Consider the following 21,158-nt stretch of genomic DNA (forward strand, 5'->3'; position numbering starts at 1 on the left):
CCTTTCATTAAAATATTGTACCATGCATTTAAATATTTTATCATGTATGCAGTATATATTATGTATGTATATTTGTGGCGTTCAACAGGATTAGTTGATGACATTAGGAATCCCATGAGGTGTGTAATTGTCACGGTCTCGCTGGCAGACCGTGGGGATGTGGGGATGTGGGGAAAGGAGGACCCAAAATGCAGGACTCTACAGTGCAACAGTGTTTATTTACAGTGGTGACAATCCGAACAACAATAAATCCCCCCGTGCGATCCCAACTCCCGTTCCGTGTCTTCTCCTTTATCCCGTGCTCCGTGCTCTGTCTCCGTTCCCTGTGTACTCTCCGTGTGCTGCCTCCTGGTCGCCACAATTCCTCCTGAGGAAACACGCATACCAAAGGCAGCCGTGAGTACAAAACCTAACAGTAGACTTGCACTAACCTTGCACAATACACTTAAGACTGACGGGAAGTCACTCAACGATCCAGCGTCGAGGAGCTCTCAGCCACACTGTTTTGAAGCTCCTCTGACGAGGCTTGATCGGCGCCAGGTGTGTGTGGATTCCTGGGTGGGACCGGTCAGCTGGCAGGGCCACACCCACCAGGCCTAAAAGTGCCTGCCACGACCGCACCCTCACATACACAAGCACACACCCCTAAACACCTGACAGTACACCAACACGGAAAAACAGGACAGCAGACACAACCATAATAACAACAACCACAATAATGATAATAATAATAATAATAATAATAATAATAATAACTACAATAGTAGTCCACACTGCTCCTCTGCTGGTGGCTCGCCGAGCTCCTCCGGCTCGCCGAGCTCCTCCGGCTCGGGCATGCTGAGCTCCACAGCTGGCGACGCGGGCTCCTCCCGCTCGCTGAGCTCCTGCTCGGGCATGCTGAGCTCCTCCGGCTCGCTGAGCTGCTCCTGCTCGCTGAGCTCCTCCGGCTCGCTGAGCTCTGGCGACGCGGGCTCCTCCCGCTCGCTGAGCTCTGGCGACGCGGGCTCCTCCCACTCGCTGAGCTCTGGCGACGCGGGCTCCTCCCGCTCGCTGAGCTCCTCCGGCTCGCTGAGCTCCTCCGGCTCGCTGAGCTCCACAGCTGGCGACGCGGGCTCCTCCCGCTCGCTGAGCTCCCGCTCGGGCATGCTGAGCTCCTCCGGCTCGCTGAGCTCCACAGCTGGCGACGCGGGCTCCTCCCGCTCGCTGAGCCGCTCCTCCGGCTGCGACGCGGGTATAGATGGTCGTTGATCCGGAGGTGAAGATGGCGATGCGGAAGCTGCAGGTGGCGAAGATGACGGTCGAGCGGGTGATGTGGATGGTGAAGTCGAGAGTTCTGCAGTCGCTGCAGTCTGATGGGACGCTGGTGGAGAAGTAGCTGCAAAGGGCGGAGGTGATAATGGTGCGGCAGCTACTCGTGGTAGACTGGACAGCGATGTAGAAACAACAGGCGGGTGACATAATGGCAGGGTAGTTCCAGCAGGCATATCAGCCTCCAACTGAGGATGAAGACGAGAGGCTGACTGGACTGGCTGTGCTACGGCTACAGGCTGGGCGGCTGGCTGTGCTACGGCTACAGGCTGGGCAGCTGGCTGTGCTACGAGGTTAGCTTTCACACAGTCCCGTGAACAAACAGATGAGGTGAATGAAGATGAATTGTCTATATGACTCACCACAGCCGGCTGTTGGAAAGTTTTAGAGTCTGACTGCGGTGAGGCACGCCGGCGGCGCAAGCGTCGCTTCTTTAACGATGCCGGGGCCAGCGTATCAGGCTGAGGTTCCACCAGCCGGCCGGACAGGAGAGCAGCTGTGTGAGTTTGAGCTGCCGGTCCTTGGTCTGCTGACTCAGCAGGTGCCGCAGAGGTGAGTGGAGATGTGGTGAGGTGCAGAGGGCGTGTGAAACGTTTCCCCCGCAATGGAGGGTCCAACAAGCGAGCTGCAAGCGACGGCGGGGAGGCTATCAGCCTATGAAAAAAGAAATAGGCAGCAAGGGCTCCCAGGGAGGTTGCCATATCCTCCTCGCCCGGACAGCCCAAACCAAACAGCTCAAAACAGGAACTTTCCCTCAGCGTGGTTATAATCGAAATTAGTCTCTTAATGTCCAAAAGGCTCACAGATGAGGTGATTGATGATAAGAAGGAATCAAAAAATACGACCTGCATGTGTCTCTGATGTGGATCCGCTGCCTGGATAATGCTCCGACAGTATTTCCAGAGCTGGGCGAGCAATTCCTCCTGTGAGACGGTCCTTGAGTCCGCTGGGCCCATAATGGCTGGATCGTTCTGTCACGGTCTCGCTGGCAGACCGTGGGGATGTGGGGAAAGGAGGACCCAAAATGCAGGACTCTACAGTGCAACAGTGTTTATTTACAGTGGTGACAATCCGAACAACAATAAATCCCCCCGTGGGGTTTTGGGGCCCTCCGTCCGGGACCCCCCGCCGCCCGCCCGGGGTTGGTTGTACTGTGGTTTTTGTTTTGTTTTTGTTTTTGGGTCGTCGGGTGCCGACCCTTAGAGGGGGGGTACTGTCACGGACCCAGTTCCAGGGATTCGGGGTCCGTGAGCAGTGTGGACTACTATTGTAGTTATTATTATTATTATTATTATTATTATTATTATTATTATCATTATTGTGGTTGTTGTTATTATGGTTGTGTCTGCTGTCCTGTTTTTCCGTGTTGGTGTACTGTCAGGTGTTTAGGGGTGTGTGCTTGTGTATGTGAGGGTGCGGTCGTTATCTGTTTTCACTCTTAAGATAAGATAAGATAAGATAAGATAAGACTTTATTGATCCCACAACGGGGAAATTTTTGCGTCACCTCAGCTCAGGTACAGATATCACAAGAAAATACAAAAATACAAATAAGTACAATCAATGAAAAAAAGTAAGATACACTATATACAATGGTAGCACACACAGTATGTGACTATGGATATAGTTGGAAATATTGAAGACATAAACTATATAGCTTGATATAGCTATTGTACCACTACTATTCCTATTTATAGACATGTACACACACACATGTACACACTAAATATACATACGTATACATATACATACATATATACCTGCACATGTCCATACACATGGAAGGTCCATTATGCATGACCTTGTATGCTTTTCATACAAGTTTCATGCAAGACAGATACAAACTTTATAAGATTTATATATATCTTTTCCATATGGGAGGGTTTGCTTAGAATACGGAATAATACTAATATAATTATTTATTATATATAAAAGCAGTGGTTTTTCAGTGTAGACATTGAATTTAATGTGATTTGAACAAAATTATGTTGCAGATACAAATTTTGGTGACTGTCAAATTATACACAGGCATGTTGAATGTGACAGGTGAAACAAACATTTTCAGAGATGAATAATTAAAAAATGAAAAGAATTTGAATTAATGATAGGTGATGTTTTTTGTGCAAATTTTCATTGAAATTTACCACCTGTTGGATACATACGACAAATATTTATGCCATAATCATAGTAAGATTATGACTTGCAGTGATTAAATGTTGCACATTGACAAGGCAAAAATTTTAAGGTCTGTGCCACTTGCCATGCTTTTGACCTAGAAATGCTGACAAGGGAGTGATAGGCCAAAGAATTGTATTAACCCAGCCGTGTCCTTACCATTGCTGACAAGAATTTTATTTCTTGCCGTGCTGCTGCGTTAGACAGCTCTGAGTGGAGTGGGCTAACACTAGTGAGAGCAGTATGTCTGCTCTGTAGGATGTGATTGCTGACAAGTGAGTTTTCTTTGGTCTTAAACAATGCTGAGCAGGGATGGGTAAGGCAAGGAATAGAAACAAGTTAGCTATATCATTTCTACATGTTGACAAGGAACAGCTCTGAAATGTGCTAGTCTGCCTGCCCTTGCATCGCTGACACGACACTGGATGTTTGTTGACGAGCTGTTTGCTACTCCCCGCCCATGTCAGCATGGCTAAGGCCACATACACATCTGCCGCCTGAGAAACTTGAGCCCATCTTTCCAGCAGATATTGTTAGTGTCTGCTTGTGTATGCCCATTGACAGGGATTAGCAGCGATGTGTGAGCATAGCTCCTTGGGATGGTCTTGCTTGCTGTTGCAGGTCAATGCATGTGTGTTCTAATGTCCGTCAGTGTTAGTGTGTGATTGTGTGCATGAGTGTTTGCCAGACAGTGGGGGGTTAGGCCTGGATTGCAATAACAATGGAGAGGAATTTAAATGAGAAAAAAAAAGGGGAGGGGGGGGGGGGTCAGGGAACGTTTGCAAGGAGGATGGAAAAAGCTTTGGCACTATTGTTATTCTGCCCCTTTGTCATTCTGCTTCTCCATCTCTCTATTACACATCTCTTGGTCTCTGTTCCTCACACTCCAGACTCCCAGATGTCTCATATAAGTCACTCTGTCAGCTCTTGATTTGATCCCAAACTTATTACTGTTTTTGTGATTTCACTAAACAAGTTTTGTGTTCTACCAATGCTTCCACTGTGTTGACAGAATGGGCTGATTAACTAATGATCTGCTCACTTTTGATACTACTCAGTGACTTACAGTTTTTTCTGTAGCACTGTTTGCCATCCATTGTGTTTCCTTTTCAGCAACACAAAAAGGTAATGGATTTCAGAGTTACACGATGCATGGCAGAGAAGTTGTTAGTCCCAGCAGCTGGTTAAATCCCCAACCCCAGGTGTTGGGGATTTACGTTTGCCCTCAGTTGATGTAGCACTTTCCCCCTGCCATAACATGGCTGCATAGGTCTACAGAGACACAGTAAAGTAAGAAAAGAGACAGCGATAACTTCCATACAGACGAGACAGCAGTCTGATTCCTTTTCTGACATGCAGCTGTCACAAAAATAAAAGACAAGCAATAAAAAAAATGCATTGAAGAAGTAGGGCTTTTCACATGACAGCTAAAACGTCTTACTGGGAGACATCAAGAATCTGGAACTTGCTGTCTAAAAGTTGCCGAGGGCTGGTATCAGTATAGCCACACAAAAAATAAAGACTGGCAAGACTTGTTTCGTACTTTATTATGAACTGGCTTAATGTGACCTCTCTACTTCAACACTGTGATTTCATATTCTGCTTATATATGATCAACTTGGGTACAAAATCGAGTTTTTTCCAGGACAAGCGAGTTGGAGTGACACGGACAATCGTGTAACATTTCAGGCCAACTCCAGATGGCTTTTGTACTGCAGTCCAGTTTAGTCAATTTGCTAATGCAATCTTGTACTACATATCCAAGCTTAATACACGTTCAGAATTTGTGCGACTCGGTGTGTCTGTCATATACACAGGCATACTTGCTTTCTATCCACATCTCTGTACACGCCGCCCCCACACACCCACCACCCCCACCCCTTTGCTCTGTTGCGGCTCTAATTGCGATCAATTAGGAAACTTCAGAAGGCTGAAATAGGAGCTGTGACAAGGGGCATCCGCTGAGCTGGCAGCGAGAGAGAGAGAGAGAGAGGCAGGGAGGGAAAGAGAAATGAGAAGAACGAGAATGAGTGGAGGAGGAGAGGGAAAACGGTGATATAGGAGTGGAAAGAGGCTGCGGAGGGGGGCAGGAGAGCGGAGTCCAAGTTGGTGTCGAGAGATGAGCTAATGGTAATGGCGTGATTGATGTGGCCACAGCAGCTGAAAGTCACATCGTTTTTCATGCCAGGTATTGATTCCTGACAACCTCTTGTTAGCTTTGGGGCGCAGCAGATTGGGCATGGCACAAACAGCGCCATGGTAGGGGTTTTATTCCCATCTGAAATGTATGCTGTTATACTGCTGAAAGGTGCTTTGAACAAAAGCATCTTACTCTAAATTCGGAGCATGTCAGCTGTAAAAAAAAAGACAGAGCTGCAAACTGATTTTAGTAAGGAGTTGTACTGCTGAGCATAAAATTCTGTTTTATATTTTGATTTTAATTCATGAGATTTTACATAAATAAAGGATGTGCAGGTCACGTTAGCATTACAAGTCTGTTGCTTCATATAACAGAAATATGAAATATCTACCATTATGTGTCTGGCTTTGAGAAAAGGTTTAGGCGTGTAAAGGAAATTCAAAATGTCAACACATTGGCAGTACAACTTGCAAATGTACACTGAGCTGGAGGCATTTTGGTGACAGGCTTGTGTTCAGTCACTGCAAAAGCAATCTGAGAACCCATCAGCTATATGTAGATATCTATTTGTAGAAATTTCTGCCAAAGTGACTCATGGTTAACAGTGATATTGCATTTTTAGTCCGTATATTTACCTAAAAGAAATAAAAAGTGAAAAGGTTGCATAATTATTCTGTGCATCTTGTAATTCGGTGCCTGCATCCATAACTTTCCCCCCCTTTCATTAGGCAAATAAATTGATAATTTGCTTGTCACTACACTTGTATTTTTGACAGCATTCGGATATGGGAAAAATGAAGTGCGTCTTTGCAACTTAAGCTCTTCAGAACAGCAATTCTCTTCAAGACCGTCAGGACAAAGGCAGCTGATCAAACAGAAACTGAAGTCTCAACCTTGCCTTTTTCTGATTCTCACTGTGTTTGCATATGCAATACAGACTGGGCCCTAAACATCATCTCCAAGACATTTTGGCTTGAACAGTCTTACAGAAAAACAAGGAACTTCCAGTACGAGTCAAGTATTCCGCCCCCCCCAGGGCAAAGCTTATAAATAGCATTATTATCCGGAAATTTTCCTTCACAGAGGCTACAGCGTACTGGTTGCCTTTAGCTTTCTGAGGCAACAGCTGAAGAATGTTTCGACCACAGCGATTCTACACGAATCATGTTATTTCACGCAGAGCTTGACTTGTAGATAAAAACAAGCTTGTTGTGAATACACTGAATGGTAATTTTTGAACAGTTTATATCACAAATATCATACTTTGTTTCTAGCCTTGAGCGTGTTAAGTGTTTCCAATCTTGATTATTTTTTTTCTTTTGTAAAAACAGAAAAAGATGTTCTTGATACATATACTAGAAGCTGAGAGCCACTGGTGTCTTGTTTAGCTGGATTGCCTTGGGGTATGCAGAGCCTTTTATCTTGTCAACCTAATGTATGTGTGTGCATGTGTGTAGGACAGGAAGAGAGAGAGAGAGAACAAGAGAGAGAGAGAGAGCAAGTGAGGAGATAGGCGGATCAATACTAAGCCGTCAGGAGGTCTGCTACTCCCAGAGAGAGAGGGAACAGGACACCCAGCTGAGAGTGGAGAGGGTGAAAGTAATAGACTGAGAGAGACAAAGAGTGAAGAGGAGGAAGGGGTGAAGTAAGAGTGGAGAAGGAAAAGATGGGGGCGAGATGGATGGACAGTGGAAAAGCAACAGGGAAAAGGACACGGGGATGGAAATAGGAAGGGAGAATAGATGTGGCCGGTGATAAATGAACAGATAGAAGGGACAGGAAGAACATGGGGAGAAGAATAATGTAGCTGAAAACCAGAAGAATGTGATGGAAAAGGGGTGAGGAAAAGGGCAAGTGCAGGGTTACAGTGTAAGTTACTGTTGACCCTGAAGTGCAAAACACACCGACATTTCAGAAAACTAAACTAAACACTTTGACACAGACAGCAACTGAGTATTTGTCATTGTGTTTTTGATTTGTTCTTGTTTCGAGGCTCTTTTATGTTGAACAGGTGTCCGTTTGTCTGTAAGGAACTAAGTAAAATTTAGTTACAAAAAGGGCTCTTGTTTTTAAAAAAAAATCAAATTAGGTTATTTGTGTATTTTTGAAACTCGATCTTTGAATAATATAAAAGTACACACCCCACCGCCGACACACACACACACACACACACACACGCACACGCGCACACACACACACACACACACACACACACACACACACACACACACACACACACACAAAAGATGTGATTTACAGAGATACAAGAAAAAAACAAATATTCATGTTGTGTTACAGATGTAGGGGCTCAAGAGTTGGGAGTTCGGCTTGTAATCGGAAGGTTGCCGGTTCGAGCCCCGGCTTAGACAGTCTCGGTCGTTGTGTCCTTGGGCAAGACACTTCACCTGCCGCCTACTGGTGTTGGCCAGAAGGGCCGATGGCGCGATATGGCAGCCTCGCTTCTGTCAGTCTGCCCCAGGGCAGCTGTGGCTACAACTCCACCAGTGTATGAATGTGTGTGTGAATGGGTGGATGACTGGGTGTGTAAAGCGCTTTGGGGTCCCTAGGGGGGACTAGTAAAAACGCTATACAAATACAGGCCATTTACCATTTACCATGTACAAGGGAAAAAAGTATGTACACAACAAGAGTATATTACTTGTATCTCTGTAAATCAACATCTGCTGGGATTTAAACCTTAAACTGTGACAGTGTGAGGGGTCATGCACGAGCTTCTCGTTATCCAAATTATTAAAAAAAAAGACTTGGTATTTTTAACATGCGTTTGATGCATAATTAAAGTGAAAATAAACATCAAATAAGGAAGGAAGTGAAACTGTAATGCATAAGAGCTAAAAGGTTCGACTTGACACTCATAATGAATATTTAAACCCTGGTGACCGTAACTCTTTAAATGATTCATTGTTCTCCCACATATCTATTTTTAGATCCTTTGTCTTAAAAAAAAAAATCCTGTTTCAACTCTTCATGTTCTTCTCTTTCTTCTTCTGACACATTTTTTCAGCTGCTGGTTTCATACTTTTTAAAAAGATGTCAACCATGACAGATAGCAATGACTTATTAGCCTGCCAGTTGCGAATAGAAAGAAAGACAGAAAGAAATGAAGAAAGAGAAAAGACAGGAAAAATCATCTGCAAATTATCTGTGAATATCATCAGCTGTAATTATCTATCCGCAGTGTATTTCAGCTAGTGATGATTAAAATTCTTAATGGGCTCCGGGAATAGTATTATTTAATGTAGGGGAGTACAATTGGGAATAATACACCATTATTACAAAATGAATTCGGCATGAAGAATTTCAATTGACTTTTGTTATACTTGGGCCAATAATGACCCAGGTTTCTTAATGAAAGAAATGACTGTGAGGCATAACACAGTTTTTTTTTAAATGAAGTAAAGGAACGTAATGAAACGTCTCCTCCTCACTATTGCTTTATCTGGTTTGTAACAAGCATGAAAGCAAAATGAGCATTTTATGCTTTAATATAGAATTTCAAAGGAGTCTGTATTGCTAATCAGGAGGTCAGGACAGTGGAGGAGATTACAATCAAAGATGAATTGTAAAATTGCCACATTATAGGTACAGGTAAGGATGGGTATTAAGTGATTGCGCATGGGTGGGCTTTGTTTAACTTATTGCATACTTGCAATGTAATATATGGGGAGACCCAAATAGTAAAAGACCCCAAAACGTTGTAAATCTGTGCATTTTCATGAGTTTTGATGCTAAACTGCAAGAAGATTAATGATTCCTTCATAAGCTAGGTTATCTAATATTAGACATATTCAATGATGAAGACCAACAGCCTCGTTTATAAGACAATATGCCTTTCTAACCTGCATCTCTCTTTCTATCTGAAGGTTAGGGCTCACAGGGGAGGAAAGGGATCAGGTTACACTAATGCATCATGGCTGCTGGAGGACACACACGCACACGCCTCGTCACACTCTGTCTCACCTTATCTCTCTTTCTCTTTCTCTCACGCACACACCCTTGTGTGCTGATACCCTTGTACAGGTTTAAAGCATGGCCGTGGCCTTGTGTTATTGCAAGCTGCAAGCACTCTGCCGTCTGTCTCAGGGTAAATCACTTGTCTCTAAAAATAAACTGAAGTCATATACGATCAAAAGAGGCCTGGTGGAGGTTAAACAGTGGCAGATCAGTTTATTTCAACATAAGCTCGTGTTAATAAGATTAAACTTACATTATGGAAAAACCTGAGATACAGCTTTGTACTTGTGATTTCACTCTGTGTTCAAGTGCTCATTCCTAATCTGGACAAATTGTTTTTGTTGGAAAGGAATTTCATGTCACACATCAGAGAAAAAATGGTCACTGCCATCCTGTAACTTTTTCAGTTCAATTCAATTGTATTTATACAGCCCCAAATCACAGCAACAGTCGCCTCAACGTGCTTTATATTATAAGGTGGACCCTACAATAACATAGAGAAAAATCCAACAATCATACGACCACCTATGAGCAAGCACTTTGGCGACAGTGGGAAGGAAAACCCCCCTTTTAACAGGAAGAAACCTCCAGCAGAACCAGGGAGGGGCGGTCATCTGCCGCGACCGGTTGGGGTGAGAGAAGGAAGACGAGATAAAGGATAACTGTCAACTTATTTGGTGATGGTCATATGATTGTTGGGTTTTTCTCTTTTTTTTATTTTTTTTTTGGTAGGGTCTAACTTGCAATATAAAGCATCTTGAGGCGACTGTTGTTGTGATTTGGTGCTGTATAAATAAAATTGAATTGAACTGAATTGATGGGGCGATGTCAGTCAACAAGGCTCCATATTAGCAAGTATCAGAATCAGAATCGCGTTTATTGGCCATGTATATGCACAGACACATACAGGGAATTTGATTCTGGTGACTCTCAAGCACAGCAATGTAAATCACAACAATATGTAAACAGCACAATACACACACACACACACACACACACACACACACACGCACACACACACACACACACACACACACACACACACACACACACACACACACACGTGTGTATATATACATGTACACATGCATACACATACATACACAAAGCTGTGCAAACCAACCATAAATGACAGAAATGAAATTAAGCATAGCATGAATGTATAAATGAAGTATAGATGTTCAGCTAATATATCAACTCTAAAGTACACGTTTTACACATCTTAAATTTATCAAAATGATTTTTACCTCTGTATTCCCCAATACATTATGATAATATTACTGAAATTATTAGTTCACAGTTATTTTTAGAGTTATTGACTTATAATTTTACAGGCTCTAATATAACTCCCCAGAATTTATTGGAATGAAAAGACAAAACATGCTGACCCCATATGTTCTTTATCTGCAAGTATGACGCATTTACAGCCAACAAATTGTTTATATTATATTTGTGACTTGTGTACAACTCTTGAGAAAAGCCAGCAGTTCATGTGGAGATCCAAAAAGTGCCTCTGGATTAGCAGAATGGGGTGGTGTTTCTGTTTTTAAGAAGCAGGACCAGAGGGGTGTGCTCCAATTACATGGGGATAACACTGCTCAGCCTCCCTGAGAAGATCTATGCCAGGATACTTACAGGACAGTCCTGTTAGTCAAACCTTGGATTCAGAAGGAAAACATTGTGGTTTATGTCAGGGTCTTGGAATGCTGGACCAGTGCTTTATCTTGTTGAGGATATTTGAGGATGCGTGGGAGTTTGCTCAACCAGTCTACATGTGTTTTGTGAACTTGGAGAAAACATTCTGTCATGGGAGACCCTGTGCGCGCGTGTGTGTGTGTGCGTGTGTGTGCGTGTGCGTGTGCGTGTGCGTGTGTGTGTGTGTGTGTGTGTGTGTGTGTGTGTGTGTGTGTGTGTGTGTGTTTGAGCAGAGACTTTGGGGGGAAAAGGGTATCTGGGCCGTTCAGACCCTGTAAAACTGCTGTGGGAGACTGATCTATATTGCAGGTAATAAGTCAGACCTGTCGATCCCATATGGGGCTTAGTGTGTCTGACTAAAATGCCTCTTGTGTGGTGAGATGTTCCTCAACAAGGAACCTAGAGGACACCCTGGGACAGACTGGAAAGATTGTATTTCTTAGCTGGTTTGGGAACCCCTTGGTGTCTCCCCAGGTGAGCTGGAGGATTTGGCCATGGGAGGGAAGTCTTAAACTACTGCCCCCATGACCCAGCCCCAAAGAAGCAGCAGATGAATGGTGATTCATTCTTGGGTATTTGGTTTAGTGCTGCTGGTGGTTGATTTACCATAGTAATACTAAATTACCCTAAAGAGCTAAAGAACATATCACCACATTTGCAATACAGGATCATTTCAAACCAGGTTAATTTTGATATTTCAAATTAATGAAGTCAAATGTCATACTTTGAGGTCATACATTAGCCACGACATTGTGAGTAACAACTATTTGTGATACAGGGTGATGCCTACATTATTTGGTATGTATTTTTAAGTAGTGTAGTTTACACCTCACTTCTAGTTTTTGTACTATTGTTTGTGTTTTTTTTTCAACGATTGCATTGCCATTTACCATAATAATACAAAACATATCATCTGTTTATAACATTGTGAAATTAAAAGTTTAGCTTTACTTTCAATCAGCAGTTCATTTGGATCAGAGGGAAAGAGTCAGTGTGTGTTAAAGGCCACCCCAAATTCAGCTTGCTAATAGTGCATTTCTTCTATCAGTAACGTATTCATCATCGTCCAATCCCCACTGTCGATCACTTTGTGCAACGGTTGCAGTTACCCACTGGGTCATGCAAATCGCTATGAGTGTGCGTTTGAAACTGCGTGTGCACCAGACTTAATCTCCTAATGTGGAGCCATCATTCATCCATTTAGCTGTACATTAGTTTGTTAGTCAATTACGCGCCCTTGTTGAGTCAACAGCTTGGCATTTCCATCATGTTGGTTCGTCTAAGCAAACAAACGAAGTACTCCCCTTGGACTTATGGAGATGTTACAAGAAGACTTTTCAGTATTCTTATTTTCATTTTTAGTATTAACACAATAATCCGTTTCACTATGAATTGGTCCGTCTCAGTGAAAGCACCTTGGTGTGAAGTCCATTTATAGTTCAAACACACTGGGAAACACTTTCACATTCTCATTCAGCTGGTAAAAACCTATAAATGACTTTCCATGAAATTTCCACTGGAACACTGGTCACTTCTTAATAGTAAAGGTCAACGGTGAAAGTGCAGAAGGATTATGTTCTCTCTGAATGTCATTCTTTCCCTTATATACATGTGCACACACATGCACAGACACACACACGCGCATTCTCTCTCACACACTCACACACTTTCGCTCTCTCTCCCAAGTCTAGTGATAGGGCCTTATTGTGTGAGCCAGAGGAAATGCAGACACAGCAGAGGACAAGCCATCCATTGATCTGAGTATAGACTCGTCTCGTTCTCAGCCTCTTTTCTCCCTTCTCTCGAGCTGCTACCCCGCACTGTCTCTGCCTTTCCAACCCATTGCAACCCCTTGTTTTTCTCTGCTCTTTGTGTTATCTGCACTCCACTGTCCTACACATATATATTTTTGTCACCCTATGATCGACCACCCTCTGTGTCTCTATATTATCACCTTCTATCTGTAGGCCATTTCTACTGCTTTTGTAGCTACTTGCCTTCTTGGACTAACCATGCTTTCTCCCACACTCTTGTCTTTATTTCTTTTTATTCCAAAAATAATCTATCTCTTTGCTCTTCCCTTCACTCAGCTTCACCTTCTATATATATATATATATATATATATATATATATATATATATATATATATATATATATATATATATATATATATATATATATATATATTCCCACTAATCCTTATTTCCTCATGTTTCATTATTTTTTTAAGGTAATATTCAGGTGAAGTCTGCAAGTTAAAAAAGAAAACAAAAAACAAAACAGAAAGTAGTACACAAGAGGAGGAAATACAAAGTTAAATGCTTGACTGAGGAGGAAGTAAGGAAGTGGCAGAAATAGACAAAGAAAATGAGAAGAGGAATCTATCTGTGAAGAAAGGAAACATAACATGCTATGGAGATAAAGGAAGAACAATTAAAATAACGAAAGAAGTAGAAGAAAGGACAGAAGAAAGAACACCTGATGAGAAGCGGTAGTTCAAATGTCTTGGAGCTATGCCAGTAAAACCAAGCACAGAGAGAAACTGATGTACTGAACGCATCCACCCCCTTGCACACACATACACAGCACAGCCTCAGTAACGGCATAGCTCACGGCTAAAGTAACCCTCAAGTGACTGGTGAGCCTCAGAACTAGCTGCTCTTGAACGTCCCTTATCTCCTTCACCTCCCCTCTTCTTTCCTTTCCTCGCTGCTTCAGCAAATTCCCTCTTCACCTCGCTCCTTCACCTTCTCCCTCCCCTCTTCTTTCTCCGCACTGACACTCCTGTCTCCCTCCCTCCCTTCGGTCCTCCATCCTCCTTTCTGCTTCCTCTGTGCCTTGCTCCCTTCCTGCTGCACAGGCTTTTATATGATCCATGTGGACCTCCCTAATGACATGTGGAACTCTGTGTGTGCGATCGTGTGTCTGTGAGTATGCGTGTGTTAAAGGTGCTGACATGTGCATGTGTGTGTATCTGTGTATGTGTATTTGAAGTGCTGACATGTGCGTGTGTGATGGAGGTACTGATCGTAGTGTGGTTCTCCTACTGAAGTTTTGCCGACAGCTTTTTACTTTTGAAAAGGGCAGTGACGAGAGCTGGTGGGTAGTGAGTGGAGGGGGTGGGGAGGTAGTGAGGGCTCGATGGCTGTGGAAGACAAAGGTAGAAAAAAAAAGAAAGCAAGAAAAGATTGCAGGAGAAGTCAAGAAAGGAGCTAAGCTAATGTTGGGAGGCATGAAGGATCACAAATTGTTGAAAAGTGAACATGAGTAACTGCACTGCTGTCTCGTGTTCTCCTTTTTGTTTTTTCAGTGTCACGGCATTATGGCAAACAGCTCTTTGAAATGTGTTGCAGAAAGTTGAAATATTACAGGAAGAATAGTCTGAAACCAACAGGAAGAATGGGATGGGGTGAGGACGAGGAAAGGAAAGAAAAAGACAGAGGAAAATAGAGGGTGCAGGGTGCTCGGCATACATAAAGTGCTGGAAATATCATGTTTCCTCCTTTCAAGCCCGCAATGAGATGAGAGGACACCAAGAGAGACAGAGAAAGGAGAGGTGACAGGATTTTGTCACAGTGAAACGAGCTCTCTTGGAAGATGACAAGTTTTAAAGAGGACTGATTGGGGCTTTAAGCGTTTCTTAAGAACTCCCCTTGACTGAAAAGACTGACCACCTGCACACATGCTGGGAAGTGCTTCTCTAAAGTGATTCATGCAGCGTATTTTCAGTCACACTCAGCTTATGGCCAATGGTAGAATGCTGACATTTCATATTTGAGGAAACCAGTTTTTCACAATTACAGATTTAAAGATTGGTCCCTGAAACATTAATTACTGCCACATCACACTTAACAGAAGATATACATGTGAAATAAGAAATTACTAGGCAGAAATGATCAATTTCAGTGAAGTTGGAAAGAAAAAAAAAACAATTAAAAGATGTGCCAAAACTAAAAGCTTCTTCCAACTCTGATTCTAAACCCTGTGTTCTACAGTAGATTCAGAGTTCACACTGCAATAATTTAAATGTGTAACAGATAAATTTAAAACGAAATAAACTTTTAAAAAAATCATAGAGTGGGTCAAATGCACCTCTTTGACATGGTTTTTGTGCATACTTGTTTGACCGATTCAGTTTAGGTCAGCCGTGCATTTATAAACTTATGATTTTTACTGCTGAGTCTTAACATATGGTGAATTCCTTCCAACTCCCAGAAAAATAAGTGTAACATTTACAGCCCTGGGTTGACATTACATATAGTGTCAGTAAAGACCTACACGTTAACCGTAACCATGGTGACAGTAGTCCCACAAATTTAAGCTGAAATATATCAGTGGATTGTTGGATATAACTGTTGGATGCTGGAATTGAAATTTATTACATAAGCAGAATTGATTGACTTAGAAGAGATTAAAAATAAATTATTTTTAAGGACAATTAAATAGACATGCTTGTTTAATTAAATGAAAACATCCCTTTACCTTTGAATTCTATATTTTGCTATATATATTATAACTCAGTATTTTTATATATGTGAAGTATGTGGGGATTAAAGTGTTTTTGTGTCTGTTTTTGTTGTTGTTGTTTTTTTCTATTTTAGTTTTTACCAAAGTCAATACAAGGCTCATTTAACCATAAACCATATCTTGAAGTATAAAAAAGTGGACCATAGAAATATCACGCACAGTATATCTTCAATAAATTGTTAAAATGCCCATACAAAGATTTTATCTGATGAAGGTAGGAATATTTTCTGGATGATTTGTACTTTTTAAAAGTTGTATTTATTTATACTTAAAACAAAAGCAGACTTTGTTGGACAGATGAGCTGACCTCTAATGAAACTAAACCGATACCTCTGTGAAAGAGACATCTAAAACACGAAGCTTTGGTTTGGCTCAGAGCTTTTCAGTCAGTATTAATGAGGTAAGAAAAAAAATCCACGAAAGGCTGTATTGAAGTGGGAAGTGAATGTATAGGAGAGAGAAGAGGTATAGAGGGAAGCTTTCTCTTTGTCTTTTCAATCTTGCTTGAAATATCTTTCATAGACTTGTTCATTTATATCTTGAATGTGTTTCCATTATAGCTACCAGTTGGTATCTAAAGTAAAAAAGTAAGAAAATTAGAAACGTGACTGGACTGTAGTCAAGCGCTATAGGCAGCAGTATACCTGTGCTTTGCATTTTTCCAAATCCAGATGTTTTTCTCTTAAGCTTAAATGTGTTTTTGAATTGTGTTTTTCTTTTTTTTTCCCCACAATGCCTCATTTGCAGGGATACATAGCAGTCCTTCAGTGGCCTGATGAAACAAGCTCTATGTGTTTAAACTGTAGCATGTCTTTGAAGTGATACAGACATGTTTGAAAGATGAAAGGAAGAAAAGAGAACATATTGTAGACCAGTTGTCTACTGTTATAAACTTTTAGACAGCAACACACACCGCAGTCTAAGAGTTTGCCCACAGTCAAAAGCACTCACAGAGACTGATCATGAAATGCATGCATCACACTTGTGATTTGTGAAGCTACCACTCTGCTCTTTTACCCTGTGAGGGCAGTACAGATAAGTGTTCTGCAAGTGTTTAACTATTTATGTAAGGCATTTCATAATAACCTTTACGAAGGTAATTTCTCAAATGTTCAGACAACCTTTGTATTAAATTCCAAACCTGTTAAATAATGTGAAAATCTGCTTGAATTGCATCTTGTACAAGAACATATTTTGAGTTATTTTCAGTTGTTTAAACTGTTATTTTGAGAAATACAGAATAGCTGTATGTATGTCTAAAACAGATCTAACAGTTACACTGTGGCTTTCTTTTTTCCAATGTTTTTCATAAATGACTGTGGGGTCCCAAAGGTTGATGTAGGAAATCTTTGACAGTTTGCTAGTTAAGAGTGATTGATGCCTGTCTCCCTATCAGCTGTGAAGCAGGGATGAGGGAGAACTGGTGATGCAAATCACATTGGATGCTGCCTGCTGGCATCTGACTTCAGGAATGGTAATTAAAAACACATTATGACAAAGACAACATCTGGTGGTGCATTTGAAGTGTCAACCCAACAGTAGTGCAGCGCTACATTACCCTGGCAGAACATGCACAAAAGATTAAAGGTATCCTGCAAAACTGCAGACTCTATTTCAAACCATGAAAAATGACAAGCAAACAGTGTTAAAATTAAAATCATATTTTCTCCTGCTTGATGGTGCTTTGTGGAAAGTAAAAAACAATCACAAAGTAATTAGTTTCATTGCCATGGTGCTTTCCAACTCACTGAAAATTTGCTTTGAATTTTGTGCAATATTTGTTCCTTTTTCATTTATGTTGATTTACGCTACCATTAATTTGAAACAAATGAAATATTATCAGTGCGTAAATGAATGGAAAGCCTGCTATATCTCAGTGAACTTAATAATTAAGCAACTGGCAAATGCAATTTTCTTCCAAGTGACGCTAAGTAATCAGAGTGTCAAGTCTGGTGGGTCATGACTGTACCGTCCAAGATAAGAATATAAGGGATGTTTCTCCATTACATTTGCTTAATTCTTTATATATTGTGAAGACCTCAACCCTCTTTGCTTTCATAGTGGATCAAAGCAAAGACATTTCTTGCAAATGTTCATCGCTTCATTGTGGCAGATGTGCTATATGAAAAAAACAAAAAAAGGCGTAGCACAATTTTAAAGGGAGGCAGTTGTACAGTGTTCTTGTTTTGAGCTTCTTGGTCAACCTTTATTTGTGGAGTTTGTAGTAAAATTAGTTTTGTGATGGACTAGTGACCTGTGCTGGGCATATCAAGTTTGGTAGTTTCTATAGAAAAAATAAGCAGTGATAGTTGTTTGCATGCATGTGCTGGGCAGTTATGTAAAGCATTTCACTAATCTTTCATGTTGTATCACATACTTGGTGGTGATAAGGCCAAAATCAAATCAAGTTTGTCAAAGGTCCTCAAGGTGAGACAAAATTACAAATATCTCAAAGGCTAATGTCAAATGTGAATCAATGTAACAGTTCCCAAAAATAAAACTTAAAACCACACACACGGTAAATGGCCTGTATTTGTATAGCGTTTTTACGAGCCCCCCTAAGGACCCCAAAGCGCTTTACACACCCAGTCATCCACCCATTCACACACTGGTGGAGGGAAGCTACAGTTGTAGCCACAGCTACCCTGGGGCAGACTGACAGAAGCGAGGCTGCCATATCGCGCCATCGGCCCTTCTGGCCAACACCAGTAGGCGGCAGGTGAATTGTCTTGCCCAAGGACACAACGACCGAGACTGTCTAAGCCGGGGCTCGAACCGGCAACCTTCCTATGACAAGCCGAACTCCCAACTCTTGAGCCACGATCACCACGATATTTATTTCTTTTTATTCTCTCTCTTTCAAACACAAAAGAGAGAGAAAAAACACAGCATTTTGAAGTGTATAGTAAGAGCAGCACATCATTCTAGTGTAAGATGGCATTTCAATCCAGTCTAAAAACATTCACAGATATACTGAAACTTTTGACAGTGCAATTAAAGGTATCGGAAGTATTTCAAAATCTTATTTAATTCCTTTGAAGATTTTTGGGTGGTGCAGGGACTAGACTGTCATTCCCCACTGAGTAAAATTAAAAGTGGATTATTATTTTATAATCTTTTGTCCATGACACCATCCAAACATGTGCACAGTGTGTGTCTCTGTGTGTGTTTGCTAAGCCACTTAACACTGACCTATGAATCATTCAAACAGAAAAAAGTATCTAACTCAAGGGATGAACCAGTTAGCAAAGAACTAACTAAAATTGTATATTTATGAAAACAAATTGATTCCTAAAGACTTGTTTGTTGAAAGTTTGGCCCATCTCAGCATTGTGTGCAGTGTTTCCTTAAAAAAAAATATGAGGAAACTGGACAAGCGGAGGACAGAAGAAGTAGGGGGAAGCCCAACAAAACAAACAAACAAAAACAAAACTATTTACAGCAAACGAACAGTATCCAAATGCATCTGACCTGACCTTCAGTTGATCCATGTATTATTTGATGAAGCCTCGTTGGGAATGGTCTCAGTGGCTGTCAAGGACTTATTCTTAAGGAAAACATGGGAGAAGAGGTGGAGGTACGCCAAATTACACAAAAACTGGACTGAACATCACTGGCAATAGTCACTGGCATGTTCAGCTTGCAAAGAAAAGCGTCTGGACTTCTTTAAGTTGCTTGAAGACCACGGAGGCCGTGGAGACTGTCAGAAAACGACTACAAGAAGACAGCTCCTTGGAGGACAGGATCAACTTCACACCCGATCAGATCTGCACACTGTTAGACCTCTGCCTCACCACTACATACACTCAACAAAAATATAAACGCAACACCTTTGTTACTGCTCCCATTCCCCATGGGATGGACGTAGAGACCTAAAATTCATTCCAGATACACAATATAACCATCCCTCCCAAACAGTGGTCACAAATCAGTCCAAATGTGTGGTAGTGGGCACATCTGCTATATTGAGATAATCCATCCCACCTCACAGGTGTGGCACATCAGGATGCTGATCTGACATCATGAGTAGTGCACAGGTGTACCTCAGACTGCCCACAACAAAAGGCCACCCTGGAATGTGCAGTTTTGTCTCACAGCAAAATGCCACAGATGCCACAAGCAATGAGGGAGCGTGCAATTGGCATGCTGACAGCAGGAATGTCAACCAGATCTGTCGCCCGTGCATTGAATGTTCATTTCTCAACCATAAGCCGTCTCCACAGGCGTTTCAGAGAATATGGCAGCACATCCAACCGGCCTCACAACCGCAGACCTCGTGTAACCACACCAGCCCAGGACCTCCACATCCAGCAGGTTCACTTCCAAGATCGTCTGAGACCAGCCACCCAGACAGCTGCTGGAACAATTGGTTTGCACAACCAAACAATTTCTGCACAAACTGTCAGAAACCGTCTCAGGGACGCTCAACTGCATGCCCGTCGTCCTCATCGGGGTCTTGACCTGACTCCAGCTCGTCGCCGTAACAGACTTGTGTGGGCAAATGCTCACATTCGATGGCGTCTGGCACGTTGGAGAGGTGTGCGCTTCACGGATGAATCATGGTTCACATTGTTCAGGGCAGATGGCAGCTGAGAATGTCCCAGTGCATGGCCAGCATACTCACCGGACATGTCACCCATTGAGCATGTTCGGGATGTGCTTGACCGGCGTATGCGACAGCGTGTACCAGTTCCCACGAATATCCAACAACCTCGCACAGCCATTGAAGTGGAGTGGACCAACATTCCACAGGCCACAATTGACAATCTGATAGACTCCATGCGACGATGTGTTGCACTGCATGAGGCAAATGGTGGTCACACCAGATACTGACCGGTTCTGGGTCCCCAGACCCCCAATAGCGCAAAAAACTGCACATTCCAGGGTGGCCTTTTGTTGTGGGCAGTCTGAGGTACACCTGTGCACTACTCATGATGTCAGATCAGCATCCTGATGTGGCACACCTGTGAGGTTGGATGGATTATCTCAATATAGCAGATGTGCCCACTACCACACATTTGGACTGATTTGTGACCACTGTTTGGGAGGGATGGTTATATTGTGTATCTGGAATGAATTTTAGGTCTCTACGTCCATCCCATGCGGAATGGGAGCAGTAACAAAGGTATTGCGTTTATATTTTTGTTGAGTGTATTTCAAGTACAACGAAGGCTTTTACAGACAAAAACATGGCTGTGCCATGGGCTCCCCCGTGTCACCTATTGTAGCCAACCTTTACATGGAGGAAGTGGAAAGGAAGGCTCTTGGCTCTTTCAAAGGAAGAGTACCCAGCCACTGGTACAGATATGTGGACGATACCTGGGTCAAAATCAAGACCC

General features: G+C 42.3%; 1 protein-coding gene and 1 long non-coding RNA gene across 3 annotated transcripts in view; one reads left to right on the forward strand and one right to left on the reverse strand.

Annotated features, from left to right (window-relative positions):
- The window catches only part of cntfr (ciliary neurotrophic factor receptor), a 231,101-nt gene that overhangs the window by 36,529 nt on the left and 173,414 nt on the right, over positions 1 to 21,158 (forward strand). The window lies entirely within an intron of this gene.
- Positions 200 to 611, reverse strand: LOC145430066 (uncharacterized). The gene is made up of 2 exons (XR_013910470.1): positions 457 to 611; positions 200 to 367 (listed from the first exon to the last, which is right to left on the reverse strand). It is a non-coding gene; the product is annotated as an uncharacterized LOC145430066 (long non-coding RNA).

Source organism: Astatotilapia calliptera, chromosome 7 (assembly GCF_964374335.1).
Source record: "Astatotilapia calliptera chromosome 7, fAstCal68.1, whole genome shotgun sequence".
Lineage (NCBI taxonomy): Eukaryota > Metazoa > Chordata > Actinopteri > Cichliformes > Cichlidae > Astatotilapia > Astatotilapia calliptera.